The sequence below is a fragment of the Oratosquilla oratoria genome, chromosome 27 (assembly GCF_046742065.1).
Source record: "Oratosquilla oratoria isolate Oo_2021 chromosome 27, ASM4674206v1, whole genome shotgun sequence".
Taxonomy (NCBI): Eukaryota; Metazoa; Arthropoda; class Malacostraca; order Stomatopoda; family Squillidae; genus Oratosquilla; species Oratosquilla oratoria.
The window spans coordinates 45654273-45676772 of record NC_134803.1 but is presented as its reverse complement, the minus strand read 5'-3'; positions in this window follow the sequence as shown (position 1 = coordinate 45676772).

Below are 22500 nucleotides of genomic sequence, written 5' to 3'. Positions count from 1 at the left end.
TTCTTCTTCTTCTTCTTCTTTTTCTTCTTCTTTTTCTTCTTCTTTTTCTTCTTCTTTTTCTTCTTCTTTTTCTTCTTCTTTTTCTTCTTCTTTTTCTTCTTCTTTTTCTTCTTCTTTTCTTCTTCTTCCTCTTCTTCTTCTTCTTCTTCTTCTTCTTCTTCTTCTTTTTCTTCTTTTTCTTCTTCTTTTTCTTCTTCTTTTTCTTCTTCTTCTTCTTCTTCTTCTTCTTCTTGTGAATTGTACTTAATTGACGTTTCTATCCTTATATACATTCAAATGTCGCTCTTTCTGCATAGCGTGGTTTCTTGGCTTTAACTTGTCAATATTCGCGAATTTGTAATTGTGCTATTTCGTTGCACCTCGTTGTCCTCTGTAGGTGAGTGTCTTCATTTCTCATTCCACACCTTTATTTTCCTCCTTTTCTTTGTATTCTTGTGTGCCATTTCTCACTTACACTCTGTTTTCTCTCTCCAGTTGTATTCTGATCTCTCTCTCTCTCTCTCTCTCTCTCTTTCTCTCTAACACACACACACACACACACACACACACACACACACACACACACACACACACACACACACACACACACACACACACACACACACACACACACCGCATTACTTTGTCATAGCTAAGTATGAATACAGTCAACCCTTTGTAAGGTCAAAAGCATTTTGTGGAACATTATAAAGCTCGTACGTGTTTCCAAAATGTCCTAAAAGAGAGATGAACACGTATATTCTATCGTGTGTGAACTTCTCGCCGTCTACTTAAAAAAAAAAAAAAAATCTCCAGGAAGCTGGTGGCGCGGTCAGAGGCATGCGGGTCCCGTATTTTTCTAGTCCCAAGTTCGAGTCCCGCACTTCTTTCTGGTTCTTTGCAGTGACTGATACCTGCCCCGACTGTCCGAGTGTGAAGGATAAAGGTGACGATTTCGGTCGCTGCTAAGCGGCTCGCGGCGTGTACTCCTTACCAGATTGTATCTCATGCAATGAAGATTATATGTAAATAAGAGTTATGGAATAACTGGGTTAGTTTCCTTTCTGAAGTTATAAATTCATATACATGTTTAACTAAACGGAAATCGAAATAAGATAATTTAAGGAACAGCCGATAAATATCATATAAAAAAAGAGTAACTGATTTATTTAACATACAGAAAATAATCTAATTTATGGAACATAGCTTATAAAAATCACATAAAGAGTAACTGATTTATCTAACTTACACAAAATAATTGAGCGACTTTTGAATAAAAGGTTATTTGTTGAGCGGGAGCTTTGAGTCAAAATCTGCAAATGTATCCTACGCGCGAAGGAGCTAAACAAAGGAAATTTGACATGTGAATTCCAGAACAAAGAGAAGAATGTCTTGCATAGCTAGAGACGGAGAGGCGCTTTGGGCCCGAAGGATAATTAGGGTAATGAAGATACAGCCTGGGTGGAGGAGGGGCGAGGTCGACCAAGCCCCGTATATCACGGTTACATTATATATGTACCAAGGGCCTTTTCCGTCTTATAACGGGGGTAGCTGAGTCGAAGCGTGTGGGTGTATGCAAGCGTGCACCCACGCACACATACCCACACACGTGTACACGCACACATACACGCACACATACACGCACACATGCACGCACACATGCACGCACACATGCACGCACGCACACACACACACACACACACACACACACACACACACACACACACACACACACACACGTACACTATATATATATATATATATATATATATATATATATATATTATACATCTACATATAAGCATACAGACAAGAAATAATGGTTTGAAAATGTCAGGAAATACATTTAATTTGGAAGTGGGTAGAAACAACTTCACCAGCCATGTAGATAAGGAATGGAATAAACTTCCTGCAGAGGCAGTGCAATGTAGTTCAATTCGAAGCTTTAAGATTCGTTTAGATAAACACCTAAGCAAGATGCTGTAATACTTGCCATTTATTTTATATCATTTATTTATTTCTTTGTTATTATTTGCCCTTTTTATTATTTCCTTCATTACCATTTACTATTATTCATCCGTCAATTTATCATTATTTACTATTTACCTGTTTATTTATTATCTAACTTTACCTATCTATTTATTTACTTGTTTTATTTATTATTATTTATATTATTATAATTTATACTTATTTGTGTATTTATCTATCATTATTATAATATATATATTTTTTTGCATCCGACCTAGTTATGGACCAAAAGGTCACCTGTCGGCATGCTCCTCCTTTGTAATACATATATACTGTACATACATATATACAAACTCGAACATACATACACAAACACTTGTACGAGTAAACATATACACACATACAAGCATGTCTCCCCCACAACCATCTACAACTAAATCTCGGGGACATGATTTATGGATTTCCTTCCTAAAAAGAAAAGGCGACTTCAGGCAACTGAGAGCCTGAAAAGGGGACCTGGTACCCCTAGAAGCCAAAATTCGGAATTTCAGCTGCCTGAAATAGTCTTTCCTTGTGTGTGTGTGTGCGTGCGTGCGTATGTGTGTGTGTGTGTGTGTGTGTGTGTGTGTGTGTTTGTGTGCATGCGTGTGTGTGCATGTGTGTGTGTGTGTGTGTTAGTGTGCGTATGTGTGTGATTCACCATGGTCTTTGGATCACGTGTTGGACTCGTGATCGACAGCTATTTCCCTCCCGAAAGAGAGCTCAGAGCTTATATATGACCAATCTATGGATAATGCTGTGACCTTACACGCACACACCCAACTCCCCGCCCACACCCAGCTCCCCGCCCACGAGAGTAAGAGTAACAACTCGCAGAGCAGCTATACTGAATTTTTTTCGGCCCTGGGCGGGATTCGAACCCGTACCGTCGTAGTGGCGGTCGGGAACCCTACCTCTATGTGTATGTTTGTGTTTTTTTATACGACTATCCCCCTTATAAGAGCGAAAAGGCAATTGGTGTACGTAAGATAACTATTATGAAAATACTGATGTTAAAATAACATTACCCAATCCCTTCAATTGAATAAAATCATCTGCCGCAAGGAAGATTAGAATATTAAAGTGCCTTGACCTCTTCTCGTTAGTTACACTGCTTCAGCTTATCAGAAAATCTTTGACGTTTACTTGAATAAAATCACAAAAGTATCGCGACGTACTGGTAAAATGATCGAGGAGAAATACCTTTTTTTTTCAAATATGATGCAAACACGACACAGATGAATTATATATAGTATAAATGTGTATACATACATGCCTTCATGCATTCATACGTACATACATACATGCATGCATACATGCATGCATGCATACATACATACTGTACATACGGTACATACTGTACATATATAAAATACACACTTGGATAAAAACACAAAATATCACGATGTATTGGCAAAATAATCGGAGAAATATATATATATTTTTTCAGATATAATGCAAACACGACACAGATAAATTACTCAATTAATGGTAGGGGTGGTGAAAGAAGAGGAAAGAAATGAGAATTAAAAGAATTATGTTTTTTTGGTTGTGCTCTTGTGTTATCTGTAGAAGTGTTGATCATAACCTGAGGTCACAGAATGCCAAGTGACCTTGATTATTTACTGAATTTCAAGTTATACCTTGAGAGGGAAAATAGAAAACGAGAGGAAATGAAAAACAAAAACAAAAAAGGAAAGAAAAGGGAAAACAGGATATAGGAATAATGGGAAAAAAATTGAGAAGAAAAAAAGAAGAGAAAAAGAGAAGAAAGTATGAAGGAAGAATGGAAGTACAAAGAGAGAGAAGGGAAAAGGAAAAGAGAAAAAGAGAAGAAAGGAAGAATAAAAAGAGAGAGAAAAAGAAAACAAATAAGAAAGAAGGAATGAAAAATATAAGAAGAGAGAAGGAAATAAGAAGAAAAAAGTAATAATAATAAAATTGAGAAAGGAAGAAAGAGGGGTCAATAGGTGAAATGTCTAAGATTGTCCACAATAAAAGTAAATGCAAAAGCAAAGAAAGCTAAAAAAATAAAAATAGGTAAATAAATAGCATAAAGTAAATACATAAATAAAATTAAATAAAAAAGGAAAGAGGGAGGAAGGAAGTTAAGGGAAGGGGGGCAGGGAAGAAAAGGAAAGGGTTGGGAACTGAAGGGAAGAGAAAGGTAAAGGAAAGAGGATCTAGGAAAAGACAGGAAAAACAAAGATTGGTATTAAAGGGAAGAGGAGGAAAGAAAATTAAAAATAATGAAAAGGAAAGACAAGAAAACAAAGGAAAAAATAATAGAAAAAGAACAAGGAAAAGGAAAGGAAGTGGAGCAGAATGGAGGAAAGTCAAGATAAGAAAAATGGGAAGGGAAAGGGACAAAAGGAAAGGATATAGAAAAAAATGAAGGAAAGGAAATCGAAAGAGAAGAGGAGGGAAAGGAAAGAATTGAAGGGAAAGGGAAGGAAAGAAAAGAAGGAAAATGAAAGGAAGGAAAAGAAAAAATGAAGGAGGGAGGAGGAAAGGGAATGGAAAAGAAAGGGAAAGGAAAGGGGATGGAAAAGAAAGAAGGTAAAGAAAAGGAAAGTGAAAGGAGAAGGAAGGGAGAGAGAAGGAAAGGGAGTGGAAAAACAAAGGGAAGGAAAAAGAAAGGAAAAAGGACGGAAAAAGAAAGGAAAGGAAAATGAAGGAAAAGGAAAAACAAGTGAAATGAAAGACAAAGGAAAGGAAATGGAAGGAAGAGGGAAGGGAAGCGAAAAGAAGGGAAAGGCAGTGAAAGGGTAGTTAAGGAAAAAGGGAAAGGCAGTGAAAGGGAAGTTAAGGAAGGAAGGAATAGATAGGAAGAGAGTGGGAAGGGAGGAGGGAGAGGAAGAGAGGGGAAGTGGTGGCGCTTTCGAGACGGATGAGAGGTAATTGATTACTCGACGGGAGGCGAAGCTGATTAAGGCGATCATGTTGGGTGGTGGGTGGGGGTGGGGGGTGAGACAGACGATGAGCGGTGGCTGGCCTGACGGACAGACGGACAGACGGGTCTTGGACGGGAGAGCGTCAAGCTTAATTGACGGATGAGGGTGGGAAGGGCATCAGACGGACCTGTCAAGCCGTCGTCTAATTCTCTTACTAGAGTGGGTCTATTTGTAGGTCCTAATATCTCTCTCTAGTATTAACCATGGCTTCTGTCCTTCTAGGTAATATGGCAATTAAGGGATATCTAAGAAAGGTACAGACGGATATCAGAAGGTTAGAAAGTGATCTTAGTTCTTATATGGTTGAGGTGAGTCCTTCGTGAATCTGGTCCGTAGGGGGTTCCACCGAAGCTCCATGAAATATTGACTGATTAAGTCTTATTTAGTCATACGAGGAGGTTTAATTTTTGTCTTACGCCCAGTGGCAGTGGACAAGAACACCATCGTAATGTTCCCCTGTGCGCCTTAATCCTTCAGCTGAGTGAAATAATCTCTTAGTGGTGAGAAAGAGAGAGAGAGAGGGAGAGAGAGAGAGGGAGAGAGAGAGAGAGGGAGAGAGAGAGAGAGGGAGAGAGAGAGAGAGGGAGAGAGATAGAGAGTAAGAAAGAGATAGGTAGAGAGAAAGAGAGAGAGAGAGAGAGAGATTAAAACATAAGGAAAGAATATAGCAAAAAACTATCAAAATGACAGGATATTGAGAAATACTAAACTTACGTCACTTTGAACAAAAAATTTCATTGGTTTTGGGACATAGGAAATGCAAATAAACTGAATGAAATGTAGTGAGAAGAATAATCTGATCGAAATTTTTGGACTTGAGTGATGGGCTGTCACATACACAAGAAATGTATGTCAGAATTAGGGAGACACGTCATGTATTTAGTATTTCGCTTTTCGTCCGTCTTGCTAGAATAATTGGCCCAGAACGATTCCTAACGACAAATATTGACTGCCACTTACCCAGGCTTACTAACTTCATTGAGTAAAAGTAAACTCTACCTGTACTTGTTTGTTAATTTTTATTTATTTTTATTTATTTATTCATTTATTTTTATTTATTTTTACTTATTTATTTATTTATTTATTTATTTATTTGTTATATTTAGAATAGATAAAGGTTTGCCTACACGGCTTGATGGTGTGTTGGTACCGCGCTCGACCGCTAATTCGGTGATCAGTCATAATCCCGCCCAGGGCTGAAAATTTCAGCATCGCTGCACTACGAGCCGGTACTTCGACTGTTGGTGTGTGTGTTCACGTGTGTATGTATGTGTGTGTGTGTGTGTGTGTGTATGTGTGTGTGTGTGTGTGTGTGTGTGTGTGTGTTTACTTGTATTTACCTAGTTGTATCTTACGGGAAGGGGATCTATGCTCGTGGTGTCTCGTGTTTGTATCTCGCAATGTCTAGTTTGCTCTTAAATTCGTGTGTGTGTGTGTGTGTGTGTGTGTGTGTATTCTCCTTGTATTTACCTCGTTGTATCATACGGGAATGGGAGCGCTCGTGGTGTCCCGTGTTTGTATCTCATAGTGTCTAGTTTGCTCTTAAATTCGTTTGTGTCTGTGTGATTCACCATGGTCTTGGATCACGTGTTGGACTCATGATCGAAAGCCATTTTCCTCCCGGAAGAGAGTTCAGAACTCATATATGACCGATCTATGGGTTATGCTCTGACCTTACACACACACACACACACACACACACACACACACACACACACACACACACACACACACACACACACACACACACACACACACACACACACACACACACACAACTCCCCGCCCACGAGAGTTGGAGTAACAACCCGCAGCGTAGCGATGCTAAAATTATTTCAACCCTGGGGGATTCGAACTCGGACCACCGTAGTGGCAGCCGGGAACTCAACCACTGCGCCACGAGGTGTGTAAATATTGACTGTGTGTGTCTGCTATATGATATCTGAGCTCACTGGAAGGGTGACATTTGTCGATCAAAAGCTGGAAAGCAAATGAAGGAATATCTACGATTCCATCTATCAACCACGAGTCTGAGAACCCTGACGAAACGACCTATTTTCACCAAACTTCACCGGAAGCGCTATTTTCCCCTGTAGCAGAAAACTTGGATACATAATTCCAGCACCTTCTCACAACTCTGTCCCCCTATAAATTTTCCATTAAGGATCTCACTTAAGTTTTCTCATATTTATGTGTATAATAAACTTTATGACGGATTGCAGTGCAGCGCTAAGCATGTGTAAAGTTGGGTCAAACAGGATTTCGTAATGCGAGCCAGACAAACGGAGTCTGTCTTCGAGAATGAAAATGTTATTCTTTTGTTGGGGAATAATTGTACCTTGGAGCGTCATAAAGGATAATATATACGCTCTAAATTCAAGTGTTACTTAATTTGCCCGGGACTTATATCTCCCGAGTAGTTTTAAATTTCTTGTCAAGGATATATTTATGTTAGCTTTAAAGAAAGATGTAAATAAAACTTCAGTGTTACTGTAGAAATATAAAAAATTCTACGGTATTCATACGCCACATTTCATTAATAGTAACTCAACATTACGACATTGAGGCAAAGAATAACAAAAACAAACAAAACAAATAGCATAAATATAAATTATGGTGAACGAACATAAAGTAGAACAAAGATAGAAGGTAATATATAAGGAATTTGCGGTGAACAAGAAGGCGAAATAGTTTGAAAACAAGATATACTACTGCACACAAAGCAAGGGAGAGGTGTGTGTGTGTGTGTGTGTGTGTGTGTGTGTGTGTGTGTGTGTGTGTGTGTATGTATATTATATATATTATATATATATCATATATATAATATATTATATATATACTGTATATATGTATATATATATATATGTGTGTGTGTGTGTGTAGGTACACGTCATACACACAGAGATACGGTGTACATAGTCACCCAAGCAATACCCCTGAGGACTAATTGACGTTAATTTAACTATCATTACATGCCTATCATAATAAGTGGCTCATATACATAATCTATTAAAGATGATCACACGGTCACCCTCTAAGCGGGAGAGGGAGAGGGAGAGGAAGGGAGAGAGGGTATCCGGGTTGCATATGATCGTTTAATGATAACCAGAATAAATAAATAAACACACGATTGAAAGATTTACCCAGGTCGATCTGACTCATTGTGTCCAGATAATTTTATTCATTTCTTGGGAAAACCTTTAGTTAATGATGAATCCGACCTATCCTCATATATTTTATTATCATTAGAACATTTTATATGATTTTCTGTCTATGGAAAGACACGTTCATTTAACCCATATTGAGGCTCATGCCCATAAAAGTGGAAAACGTGGTCGATAAATTCTAAATTTTGCGTATAAAATGTTGTCAAAATTTCATCTGAAGATTAAAAATAATATAGGCAGATAATGGGTTTGAATGTGAATATACAACCACCCAACGGGACAACAGATTCCGAAACCTCACTGAAACCACACAATCCTCTGTGGGCACCAAATACACAAGAATTCCAAACGCCACTAACCTATAAACACTAAAGCTATATGTACGGACCCTGTCTCCTTTCTCTCTCTCCCTCTCTGTTCTCTCTTTCTCTCTCTCTCTCTCTCTCTCTCCTTTTTTCTCTTTCTATTGCTCCTATTCCCTCCCCCCTCCCTCCCTCCATCCCCCTCCCTCTCTCCCTCTCCCTCTCCCTCTCCCTCTCCCTCTCCCTCTCTCCCTGTCTCTCTCTCTCTCAATCTCTGTCTCTCTCCCCATTTCTCTCTCCCTCCCTATCCCTCTCTCTCTCTTTCTCTTTCTTTTTTCTAATACTCCTTCTCCCCATTCTCTCTTTCTCTCTTTTTCTCTCTGTTCTCTGTACGTACACGTTCCCCCATTCGCCAGGTTATCCGTTCACCCGAGTCTAGATTTCACCCGTTTGTGACATTTCCTATCAGTGGTAACAACTTTTATTTCTTTGAGCTTTGCCTTGTCCAAGAGACTCTGTTCCCTATCACACCGTTTTTCCCCTCCCACGCACTTCAAATACACTCACCCAGAGATTGAACCACACCAGATATCACCCAAGCTCCTTCACCCAGACCTCAACCGTGGCCCATCCAAATTCACCCGCACATGTCGGGACAACTGCGGCCAGGGCCACACTGCCACCCCGTCCCTTCTTCAGCGGAAATGGCCGCTCGAAGTAGGAGGCGGGGAATGAGCGTGGCCACAAGAAGCGATTAAGCTTGGCGTACATTCACCGTGGACTGCCCTCAGAGACAAGCAAACTCGTGAGTGAGGATGCTCTTCCCCCCTTTTCCCCCTTCCTCTTCCCCCCTCCTCTTCCCCCCTCCTCTTCCCCCCTCCTCCTCCTCTTCTCCCCCCTCCTCCTCCTCTTCTCCCCCCTCCTCCTCCTCTTCCCCCTCCTCCTCTTCCCCCCTCCTCCTCTTCTCCCCCCTCCTCCTCCTCTTCTCCCCCCTCCTCCTCCAATTCTCCCCCCTCCTCCTCTTCTCCCCCCTCTCCTCCTCCTTGCCTGCATTAGCATCGACAGAAACAACATTTCCAGATATACCGTTTTGCCTGGATGCACACAGCACCAACAGACCAGACTACAAGTTGACTTTATCTATTTTCGTAAACACGTCAAATTTACTTAATTGATAATGTAAATTCTAAATATAATGATACTGATAATAACCTAAAAATTATTATATCGATGATGAAGATGATAGGAATAGTGTAACCTTACATATTGCAACATCACCCACGGAAAACTACATCATAACAATAATATAGTAATATAAATAGAAACAGTAGTAATTAATTGTAATGGTAATTAATAACAATTACAAAAAAAATATCAGCAATAATGTTAGTAATATTTTTCTTTGCATACTCGAAGTGACAAAAAGGGAAAATATAAATAAAAATAAATAGATGAACATATAAAATATTTAGACAATGTAGCAGGGTGACGTAGGTTGGATGAGGAAATCTAGGCGTCTTAATCAGAGTTTACACCTAGATTTGTATATTTCTCACTAGATTCGTGTCTCTGCGAAACTAGTCGGGAATAAACTCAGAGTAAGACTCCTGTGTTTCGTCTTCCCACCCACGTCATATAGGTAAGAACATAAATAGGAGGTGCCAAGATAGGAGGGAAGGAAGAGGGTAGAGGGGAATGGAGTATGTAGGGGATGGAATGAGTGGGAGTGGTTTCTATGCCTCGTCTTTTGGCTGCCTCCCGTGTAAAGGGGAAATAAGCCTTTGGTATATGTATGTATATAAATAAGTAAATGAATAAATACGTGAATATATGAATGAATGAATGATTGAATAAACAAAGAAACACGAAAAGCAAATTTCTTGAAGAACAGAACTCCAGAGAGATACGACAAAGCCCATATATTCTCGAAGTCAAACACCAAAACTTCCCTTTTCGAAAAAGTCCACCTCATACAAAAATCGAAGAAAAAAAAGAAAGAGGGAATAAATTTCCAGAAGCTTCCCAGAGGAAGAAAAGAAAAGAAAAGAAAGAACGTACTGTTTGACTTTTGCCAAAGATATATACATAGCAAAAAGTGATGGAGCGATTTAGAAAATCTAGCTTTGCGTGGTCTCTTAAGAAGGAAAGACACGCAGCTTCTATATTGAGACCCGTGGACGTAAAAGTAAGGACACAAAAAAAATCTAAAATGTTTGTCTTCGTACCAGGAGCAATTGCCTCTGCGATACAATGCGGAATGATAATACGAAAATAATGGGTTTATTAACAATGATAAAGATGGTGATAGTGGTGGAAACGGTGGTGATGATGGTGATAACGACAGTGACGGCAGTGATGAAGAAAAAGAATTAAAGACTGGGACATTACAGAATGAAAGTAACATGGAATTTAATAAACAAAATTCGACAAAGAAGAGTAAAGAAAACTAGAAAATGAGAGGAGAGAAATATTGTTATGGCCATTGACAAATGAATAAATAAATAAACAAATAATAAATAAATAAATGAGGAAATCAATAGATGAGTAAATATGTCTATGGATATATAAACAACACAAGACATAGGAAATCTGGAACCGCTATAATAGAGCAGAATCAACTACGTTACTCGGGACAAGAAAAGAAACACAAGTGCCACTTATAGACAAAAAGAACCATGAGGGAAACAAGACGAGGTACTTCATATGAAAAAAAAAAAAAAAAAAAAAAAAAAAAAATGAATTTCCAACAACCACACGAAGAAAACGGAAAGCAAACCAGAGGAAGACTTTTGAGTTTGAAAATATAAATAAAACTGAGAAAAAATATAAACCGTATGTAAGTATTCATGTATATATATTTGCATGTATGTATGTATGTATGTATGCGGCTGTGAGGACAGATTGGGAGACACAGAGTCTTAATCCGAGTTTATTCCTGACGAGGATTGAAGTCGGATTAAGGCTACTACTGTCTTTAATCTTTCCATCCACGTCAATCTGTCACAATGTCTCAACATATATATATATATATATATATATATATATATATATATATATATATATATATATGTGTGTGTGTTTTGTGTGTGTGTGTGTTATTCACCTATAGTCTTGAATCACGTGTTGGACTCGAGATCGACAGCTATTTCCCTCCCGGAAGAGAGCTCAGAGCTCGTATATGACCGATTTATAGGTAATGCTGTGACCTTACAGGCACACACACACCCAGCTCCCTGCCCACGAGAATTGGAGTAACGACCACGACTCGCAGCGTAGCGATACTGAAATTATTTCACCCCTGGGCTGCCGTAGTGACAGCCGGGAACTCTAATCACTACGCCACGAGTTGTGTGTGTGTGTGTGTGTGTGTGTGTGTGTGTGTGTGCGTGTGATGCGTGCTTGTGTTTGTGTAATATGCAATGTAATTATTCATTTATTCAACAGATAATCGGATTCGATCGGATGACAAAACTGATGAAGCCGATGAAATTGATGACGGGGAAAAAAAAATATTGAATTTTTACGAAAATGAACCTGATGACAATAATAACGTTAATGACATTGATAATGACGACGACGTTGATGGTGATGATGATAATGATCATTATGGTGTGGTGATGACAATGATAATAATGACGAACACAACAATAATAGCAAATCACACGAGAGAAAAAAAAAACGATATTAATGATAATAACTTACGTGGAAGTACTAAGCAGGCCGTCACTGAAAATGGCCATCCCTTTGATACAATACAGCTGACAAATATGATATAATTTCGTATTCATATAAACTCCTCTTGGTCCTTGCGGCGCAACAATACCTCAAGCGATTACTTGACTCAAATGTCATGCCAACATATTTACGTAAATTTCTATTTTCGAATCGGCACTCAAATAGACTATAATATGAACAAAGAAAGGATTACGGAATATACAGTCACATTCCTTTGGTCTTAGGTACAATGCTTCATATGTAAAAAATGTCATTCCATTTGCCCACTATGGCTATATGTGTGTGCATTGTGTGTGTGTGTGTGTGTGTGTGTGTGTGTGTGTGTGTGTATGTGTGTGTGTGTGTGTGCGCGTGTGTGATTCACCGTGGTCTTCGATCATGTGTTCGACTCGTGGTCGACAGCTATTTCCTTTCCGGAAGAGAGCTCAGAGCTCATATATGACCGATCTATGGGTAATGCTGTGACCTTAGACGCACACACACCACCAACTCTCTGCCCATGAGAATTGGAGTAACGGATCGTAGCGCAGCGATACTGAATTTATTTCAGCCTACCACTGGGCTACGAGTCGTGTGTGTGTGTGTGTGTGTGTGTGTGTGTGTGTGTGTGTGTGTGTGTGTGTGCGTGGATGCATGTGCGCATTGCATGATTCTAGTATATGAATTACATATTGACAGCTAGAATTATAATTTTAAAACATATTAGTCTCGTGACGGTGTTAAATGAGATGATTTTAACCGGGACTGACAAGGGTTTCCCCTTGTCTGACATTCAGAATGGAAATCTTACAAACTCCTTTGTGTGTTTATGCAAATGTGTGTTCAAAATTCTTCTTTGTGTGACATCTGTATGTCTACTTGGAGGGGGGGGAAATTTGAAACCATATATAATTCTACATTCAAGAACTAATACATATTGATACGTGCATATCTCAATGAATGTGTTATGTCTTGCTACATTGCTTCTGATCCAGGGCAGTGCACGGGATACAGGTATGACCCGTCATCCAAAAGGAGCTAAGATGAGATAGGGGAAAGGGTAGTGGATGGAAGGGGAATGGGTGGGAGTAGGTACGTGCATTTGGATTCGGCTACCTCTATTATAAGGGGGGAAAAAGCTCTTAGTATATAGAATAGCATATCTCACATCAAAATCTCAGAACAAATGTCAATACTATGCACTTGGATGCATTTTATACAGTGTGTTGTATTATATATATCACTACTACATGAATGATAGAACACGCAAAAACCAACATTAATGAATGTAAGTTTGAAATAAGTAAAACATTAAGGAATGATGTATGTATCTATTGCAAACTATCACTGGGGACACTTAATTGAAAGAATAGATGAATAGATAGAGAAACAAATAATTTAATTGGTAATAGATTAATAAGATACCTGTTCATGAGATGATTTCCTTGAGTGGCTTGATGTTGGAAGAACTTGGGGAAATTATAATTTTATGTAACTTTTTACTATAAATTAACGTCATATATATATATATATATATAATATAATTGTGTACCTGTGTGTATGTCGGTATGTATATATGAATGTATGTCGGTATGTATGTATACATGTATGTACGTATGTATGTAAGTATGCATGATGTATGTGCGTTTGTGTGTGTGTGTGTGTGTGTACGTGTGTATGTGTATGTGTGTATGTGTGTGTGTCACCTGCCGCAGTAAAAGCTTGGAACTAGTGCAGAATGTTTAAGAGTCTTTGATCCCTCTTCTATTTCTGCAGGTTTCAGTACTTCATACTCCCTGTCCTTGGGTACTATGTTCCAACATGTTATCTCGACAGCTGACCAATATATCTTTGTTGCTAACTTCCTTTGTAACAGAAACAATACTTGTAATCTCGATTATCGTCGTATTGTCTGGACCCTATGTATGTTGCATTAGATCCAATGTATCGCCTTTCATCCTCTCCCTAATGGCCTTCCAGATTTGTCTGCACCTTTCCAGAGTAATCAGGTATTCATTGGAACAGGATTCACTCTCGTTCCAGACAGTGGTGTGTCCTGGATTCTGGCCCCAGAGGTGTTATTTCCAGAGGAGAGTTTGTGTCTGGAATTCCTTGCCCCTGGAAAGAGGTAATGTGAGTATGTAGATAATGCTGGAACGTTCAAACGAACAATCAATTCCAGTCTTCTGTAGTGACGTATTGTGACGTAGTTCCTCGTTTGATTCTGACGTACTCTGACGTATTGCCTCGTTTATTCCTGGTTATTTGGTGCGGTGCGAGTTTATTTCTAGGTTCTTTTACTCGTTTTGATTTGCTTTGTATGCCTCCTCCTGTTTTCTGTAGTTTATTGTTTCATTCTTCTATAGTGATCTTTGATTTTTTGTTGGTAATTTACTTTCTATATCTGCAGATTTGGATTGTGTCAAGGTAACAGAAGTCTTGTGTCTTGAGCTCTATCTAGATAAAGTTCATCAAATAGTATTTGATGGTAGTAATATAAAAAAAATGAGTATTCTTTATAAGATTGACATAATTATATCTACGATATCAGAGTATAATTTCTTTATAAGACAGAAAACATAATAAGCGAAGAGAGAGTACACACACGATAAAAAAAAAATGAAAATAATTAGACAAAAAAGGATAAATCAACTTGAAGGCACAGGTAACGTTTATGAGAATACGAAAGAGAGACAAATTAAACAAAATAACTTAGAATAAATAGTGTGTTGGTGCGGAGGAGAATTGTATTTTGTTGTTTTGTTATTTATTGTATTATTTATATTATGCTATTATGTATTCATATTAGGTAATAAAATGTGTTTTGTTTGTGTAAGATATCGCAAATGCGATGCGCGTCTTTTGTTTTTGGCGCGAATTGGAGAGCGTGGCGTCAGTATCTAAGCAGCCTTGTAGGCAGGCGCACGCAGTTGTGATTGTATAAGTTTGTGTGTATCTAAATATAACATTGCACTTTTAAATATTTGCGCACTCATTAGCCACCCCGATACAATAGCAAGAACAAAATTTTTTTTTGGGGGGTATTGAAATGACTTAGAATGAATAGGAAGAGAGAAAATAGATAAAAATAATAATAATAAAAATGTTTGGGGGATATTGGTCTGCATATATGATCTCCGTATGCATGAAGCCAGCCACTCGACTTGCGTACAAAATTTTACAATTTTTTTTTCAATTTATTTATGTTTACGTTCGAAATCATGAACTATATTTAGTATTTCAGGTAGTACATTTGAATCTTGACCATCACTGAAGTCATGCACCAGTCTGCTTGAAAGGCTTTGATTTAAAATTGTTAAAAAAAAAAAAAAGCCATACGCGTTTCACAGGGTACAGAGAATATTTCGGGAACCAAAGAAGTTTAAAAAAAAAAAGAAAAAAAAAAGGCGAAGGAATATAGCATCATGCAATACTTCAACGAAATGCTGAAAGTGGATTGCTCTCTTAAAAAAAAAAGAGAGAGAGAGAGAGAGAGAAGGGAGCCTCCATGCAGGAACAAAAAGGGAATTCATGTTTATCATATATATTGCCAGCCTCAAGTGGAGGAGCTTGTCAGCCTTTTTGGACCGACGGCGTCCTTTGAAGACTTTGTTCTGGCTGACTACAGAGCAAAACCTGGAATTGGTTGGTAGACCCTCAACTGGGTTATAGCTCCTGGTCTGGAATTGCGTCAGCTAAGACGGGGAGCATATTGGCGAGTAGAACAAAATTTGCTAAAAAATGTATATGCTGGTGAGCACACATACACGCACACGCATGAAGACACATACACACGCACGATCACACGCACGAACACACGCATGCACGCGCACACACACGCCGCACATACACACACGAACACACGCAAGCACACGCACGAACACACGCATGCACGCACATACACGAACACACACGCAATCACACACGCACACACAGGCACACACACATATATGAGCTCTGAACTCTCTTCCGAGAGGAAAATAGCTGTCGATCACGATGCCAACACGTGATCCAAGACCATGGCAAATCATATACATAATACATACATACATACACACCTTTCTTCACAGAGGAGATCGCTGGGCCCACCACAGACGTGCCCCCCCCGGGGGGGAGATAAGGCCCCTCTATTACCTTAACATAAGCACGCGAAGGCCTAGCCATCCTTCCAGGGCGTTCGGGGGGGGGGACTCGTCCTTCCTTGGTTTCCATGAAGTCCCACTCCAAACCACCTCCTCCTCCAAACACACACTTTGTTTTGACTTCATTTACCGAGCATGTACCTCGTACTTCATATCTCCCACTTCGCATTCAGTTCCTCGCAGGTCGTCGTCTTCGTCGTCTTCGTCGTCGTCGTCGTCGTCGTCGTCGTCGTCGTCGTCGGCTCTTCACACTTTAGCTTCCTCCTCCATCAGGTGTCGTGATCTTCAAGCGCCAGCCTCTCCACCTCGGATTCATTTTCCATATTATTCCGTCTCCTCCTTTTCCTACTCCTCCTTCCTCCTCCCTCCTCTTCCTCCTCCCTCCTCTTCCTCCTCCTCCTCCTCCCTCCTCTTCCTCCTCCTCCTATCCCTCCCCCATTGCTTCTTTTCCTCCTGTTTCCTTTCATCTCCCCTTTTGCACCTCCTCTTCCTCTTCTTCCTCCCTATCCTCTTCCTCTTCTTCCTCCTCCTCCTACTCCTCCTCCTATTCCTTCCCCCACTGCTTTTTTTTCTTCTTCTGTTTCCTTTCCTCTTTCCTTTTACACCTTCCTCCTCCTTTTCCTCTTCCTACTCTTCCTCCTCCTGCTCCTTCACCATCTTCCTTCTACCCCTTCTCCTCCTACCCTTTCTTCCCTTCGTCCTCCTCTTCCTCCTCCTGCTCCCTCACACTCTTCCTTCTACACCTCCTCCTCCTACCCTTTCTTCCCTTCGTTCTCCTCTTCCTCCTTCTGCTCCCTCACCCTCTTCCTTCTACCCCTCCTCCTCCTACTCTTTCTTCCCTTCGTCTTCCTCTTCTTCCTCCTACTCCTTTACCCTCTTCCTTCTACCCCTCCTCCTCCTACCCTTTCTTCCCTTCTTCCTCCTCTTCCTCCTCCTGCTCTCTCACCCTCTTCCTTCTACCCCTCCTCCTCCTACACTTTCTTCCCTTCGTCCTCTTCTTCCTCCTCCTTCTCCTTTACCCTCTTCCTTCTACCCCTCCTCCTCCTACCCTTTCTTCCCTTCGTCCTCCTCTTCCTCCTGCTCCTTCACCCTCTTCCTTCTACCCCTCCTCCTCCCACCCTTCCTTCTCTTCGTCCTCCTCTTCCTGCATTTCCTCCTCGTTTTCCATCTTCCCACACGACTTCTAACTCTTTTGTCCTCCTTCTACTTCTCCTTTTGGTGTATTTCTGACTGTTTGTCCTCCAGCTTATTTGTTTCCTCTTTCCCTGTACATCTTCCTGTTAATGTCCGCGGAAAGATTTTTTTTTTATTAGATATTATTTCTAGTTGTTTAATTTCTTTATCTTTTCCACTGTTTGTCATTATGTTTATTTCTCCTTTTCTTTGTCTGGTCTTGTTTTTTATTTTCATATGTTTCTCTTATTTTATTTTTTTCTATTTTTATTTTAATTCTATACAATTTACTTATTTTCTATATTTCTTTAATTAACTTATTCATTTATCTTTATTTATTTATCTATTTACCTCTTTATTTATTTATTTATTTATTTATTTATTTTTATTTTATCTATATATTTTTGTATCCTTGTAACCCACCCTTCCTATAATTCTTAAGACACTTCGGAAGCCTTTGGGAGATCCAGAAGCTCAGTCTTATGCACAGGTTCCCCAACCGTTATTTATTTATTTATTCATTTATATATTTATCTACTTATTTATTTATTTATTCATTTATTTATTCATTTTTGGGGGGGGCCGTTGCCTTTGTAGAGCGTTTGTTCGAACTATCTCCTTGAGAGATGTACACTACAAATTTTTATTCTGGCTAATGTCAGACGATCTTATTAATCCTCAACAACACTAACGAGACTCCGTTGCTAGCGTCTGCGTGTACCGAAAGGGTCCGGGTAAACTATAGTTACATAATGAAACTCCACTTCACAACAGTTCCGTTTTCTATTGATTTCGAAAACGCGCATTACACCTCCAGGACCATTTCTATACACTCATTCTTCATCAAACTCCATCTCTATTCTCAATCTTCCTTCCCCTTTCACCCCTCCCCCTCCCACCTCCCCTCCCCCTTTCCTCTCCCACTTCCTCCTACCCTTCCCACCTCCTCCTACCCTTCCCACTTCCTACCCTTCCCACCTACACCTCCCCCTCCCACCTCCCCCTAATCCTCCCCCCACCTCCCACCTCCCCCTCCCCTTCCAACATTCCCCTCCCACCTCCCACCTCCCTCTCCTCCTCCCCTCTCACCTTCCCCTCCCCTTCCCTTCCCACATCCCACTCCCAACTCCCCCTCCTACTCCCCCTCCCCCTCCCCCTCCCCCCAGCACCACCCTGAGCACGCTTCCACCCTCCTCCCACTCCCCCTCCTCCACTTTGGGCCACTTCGCCCTCGGGCCCTCCCCATTAAGACCCTACCATCCTTCCACCCACATCCTCCTCCTCCTCCTCCTCCTCCTCCTCGCGTCCCCTCACGCCGACCTTTGATTCTTTTCAAAACGTCCCCTTTTGGCTGCCGACGAGTCCTCACCCTCTCACCTCCTTCTCCTCCTCCTCCTCCTCCTCCTCCTCCTCCTCCTCCTTCTCTTCCTCTTTCATCTTCTTCTCTTTCCTTCTCCTCCTCCTCCTCCTTCTCCTCCTTCTCTTCTTCCTCCTCCTCCTCCTCCTCCTTCTCCTCTTCCTCCTCCTCCTCCTCCTCCTTCACTTCCTTCCCCTCCTTCTCTTCCTCCTTCTCCTCCTTTTCCTCCTCCTTCTCCTCCTCCTCCTCCTCCTTCTCATCTTTCTCCTTTCCCCCTGCTCCTCTTCCCTCTTCCTCTTTCTCCTCCTCCTTCTTCTTCTCTTCCTCTTTCTCCTCTTTCTCCTTCACCTCCTTCTCTTACTCCTCCTTCTCCTCCTCCTCCTTCTCCTCCTCCTCCTTCACCTCCTCCTCCTCCTCCTTCTCCTCCTCCTCATCTTTCTCCTCTTCCTCCTGTTCCTTCTTCTCTTTTCCTCCTCCTCTTCCTCCTGCCCCTGCCCCTTCTTTTTTCCTCCACCTCCTCCTCCTCCTCCTCCTCCTCCTCCTCCTCCTCCTCTTCCTCCTGCTCCTCCTTCTCTTTTCCTCCTCCCTCCTCTTCTTCCTATTTCCCCTCCTTTTCCTTGTTTTGTCTATTCCTTATCATTCTTCTCGTTTTCTTCAGTCACCGTCTCCTCCATCTCCTCCTCATCCTCCTTGTTCTTTTATTCTTCCTTATCCTACTTCTTATTCTAATCCTCTTTCTTCTCCTCCTCCTCTCCTCCTCCTCCTCCCCTCCTCCTCCCCTCCTCCTCCCCTCCTCCTCCTCCCCCTCCTTCTCCTCCTCCTCCCCTCCTCCTCCTCCCCCTCCTCCTCCTCCTCCTCCTCCTCTTCCTCCTCTTCCTTTCCCTTCCTTTGTCTCCCTCCTCCCCCTCTCCCTTTTCCTTCCCTTTCCTGATTTCTTCTTTTCTTCTTTGTTTCCCTTTCTCCCTGCCTGCCTTCCTCCCCTCCCCCTTTCTCCTCTCCCCCTTCCTCCCCTCCCACTTCCTCCGCTCTTGCCTCCCTCTCCTCCCCCTTCCTCCCCCTTTCTTCACTTCCTCCCCTTTCCCCTCTTTCCCTTTCTCCCCTCCCTCCCCTCCTCAGTACATTATTTCTTCCTTCCTCCTTCCCTCTATTTCTACCTTCCTCCCTTCCTATTTATTTTTTCTTTCTCTCTATCTCTCTCCCTCTCTCTTTCTCTCTTTCTCTCTTTCTCTCTATCCCTCCCCGTCTCTCTCTCTCTCTCTCTCTCTCTCTCTCTCTCTCTCTCTCTCTCTCTCTCTCTCTCTCTCTCTCTCTCTCTCTCTCTCTCTCTCTCTCTCTCTCTCTCTCTCTCTCTCTCTCTCTCTCTCTCTCTCTCTCTCTCTCTCTCCCTCCCTCTCCGTCTCCCCCCTCTCTCTCCCTCTCTCTCTCTCTCTCTCTCTCTCTCTTCCCTCTCCCTCTCTCTCTCTTTTGTATGCTTTTCTTCCTTCCTCCCTACCTTTTCTCCTCCTTCCTTTACATCTTTCTCCCTCCGTATCCTTCTTCCTCATTTATCACTTCCTCTCTTCTTATTCTTCTTCTTCCCTGTCTCCCAGTGTCCCTGCCTCCCTCCTTCTCTTTCCCTCTCTTTCCCTCTCTTTCCCTCTCTTTCTCTACTTTATTTCATTCTCCTCTCTTTTATCCCTTCCTCCCCTTATCTTCTCTTCCCCCTTCCCCTCATACTTCCTCGTCTTTTATTTGCCTTCTTCCCTCCCTCCTTCCTTCCCTCCTTCCTTCCTTCTTCCTCCCTCTCTCCTCTCCCTACCTTTCTCTGTCGATTCTTCGTTTCTCCTCCTCTTTTTATTCTTCCCCTCTTCTTCTTTTCTCTCTTTTGCTCTTTTCTAATTCTTTTTTTCAGTCTCCTTCTCTCTCCCCCTTTCGCCTCCTCCCTTTCCTTATTGTACTATTTGTTCCTTCCCCTTTATTCTTTCCTTTTCCTCTTTTCGTTCCTTTTCTCTTTTTTGCTCTATTTTTCCTTTCCCCCATCTTTATCTCAAACCTCCCTAGTATACAGTTTCCTCTCTCTCTCTCTCTCTCTCTCTCTCTCTCTCTCTCTCTCTCTCTCTCTCTCTCTCTCTCTCTCTCTCTCTCTCTCTACAGTTCTACGCTTTCTCCTCCATCCATATGAATAAAATTACGAGGCGTCAGCTAGATTATAATGATAAAAGTGTGTAAACGTAGCGAAAGGGTTAGTTTTCTCTTTCCCTCTCTCTCTCTCTCTCTCTCTCTCTCTCTCTCTCTCTCTCTCTCTCTCTCTCTCTCTCTCTCTCTCTCTCTCTCTCTCTCTCTCTCTCTCTCTCTCTCTCTCTCTCTCTCTGTCTCTCTCTCTCTGTCTACACCTCTCTCTCTCCCTCTCTTTCTCTATCTCTCTTTCTCTCTCTGTCTCTACCTTTCTGTCACCCTCCCTCTCTTTCCCTCTCTATCTTTTCTCTCTCCTTCCCTCCCTCGCTCCCCCTCTCTTCCCCCTCTCTCTATCTCTAACCTATCTGTCTATCTATCTATCTATCTATCTATCTATCTATCTATCTTCTTCCCTCCCTCTTTCTTCTTCTCCTTCTATCTCTTCTCTTCCTCTCTCTTTCTCTCCTCCCTCTTTTATTCTCCCTCTCTTCCTTTCCTTCTCTTCCTCTTCCTCTCCCTTGCCCTTTCCCTCTTTCCCTCTCTCTCTCTCTCTCTCTCTCTCTCTCTCTCTCTCTCTCTCTCTCTCTCTCTCTCTCTCTCTCTCTCTCTCTCTCTCTCTCTCTCTCTCATTCTCTCTTTTCTCTTTTGTCATCCATTCTCCATTTTTTTCTTCACAATTTGTCCACATTTTTCCTTTCCTTTCCTTTCCTTCCTCGTCCTTTTCCAATTCTCTTCATTCTTCGCATTCTTATTCTCAAACTTCCCTCTTCTCATTTATCCTTCTGTTTGCTCTTCTTCTCTTCGTCATTTTATTTCTTTCCTCTCCCTCTTCTCTGATTTATTGTTCCTCCTTGATGGTGGCGCAATCGGAAGGCTACAGTCGCGGGTTCGAATCCCGCACTCCTCTCCGATTCCCCAATAGTGCGTGTTGCCTGACCCCCTTACACCAACAGTCCCCAAAGCAGGTTCGAGTCCCGCACTCCTCTCTGATTCCCCCATACTGCGTATTGCCTGACCCCCTCACACCAACAGTCCTCAAAGCAGGTTCGAGTCCCGCACTCCTCTCCGACTTCTCAATAGCACGTGTTGCCTGACCCCCTCACGCCAACAGTCCCCAAAGCAGGTTCGAGTCCCGCACTCCTCTCCGATTCACCAATAGTGCTTGTTACCTGATCCCCACCAACAGTACCCAAAGCTTGCGTCGCAGCTACTCAGCGTCTCCTGTCGTGTATCCCTCACCACTTTCTACATTATTTCTGTTTCTATAAAATCTCTCTCCATTATAGCATTCAGTGAGTTGTAATAATAGAATACGCCATCAGAAGACCTATTGGTCCATGACTAGGTCGGGTGAAAATAAACAAATAGATTGATAGGCAGGAGGGACCTGATCCTCTATGACGCCCCTCCTTCAGGACTACCATTTGTAGGCAACCCCACAGGCAAATAAAGCAATCAGCTGTACTACACTTCGGCCCTCTGGCTTTCTGTCCTTCGTCGCCTCCTCCTCCTCCTCCTCCTCCTCCTCCTCCTCCTCCTCCTCCTCCTCCT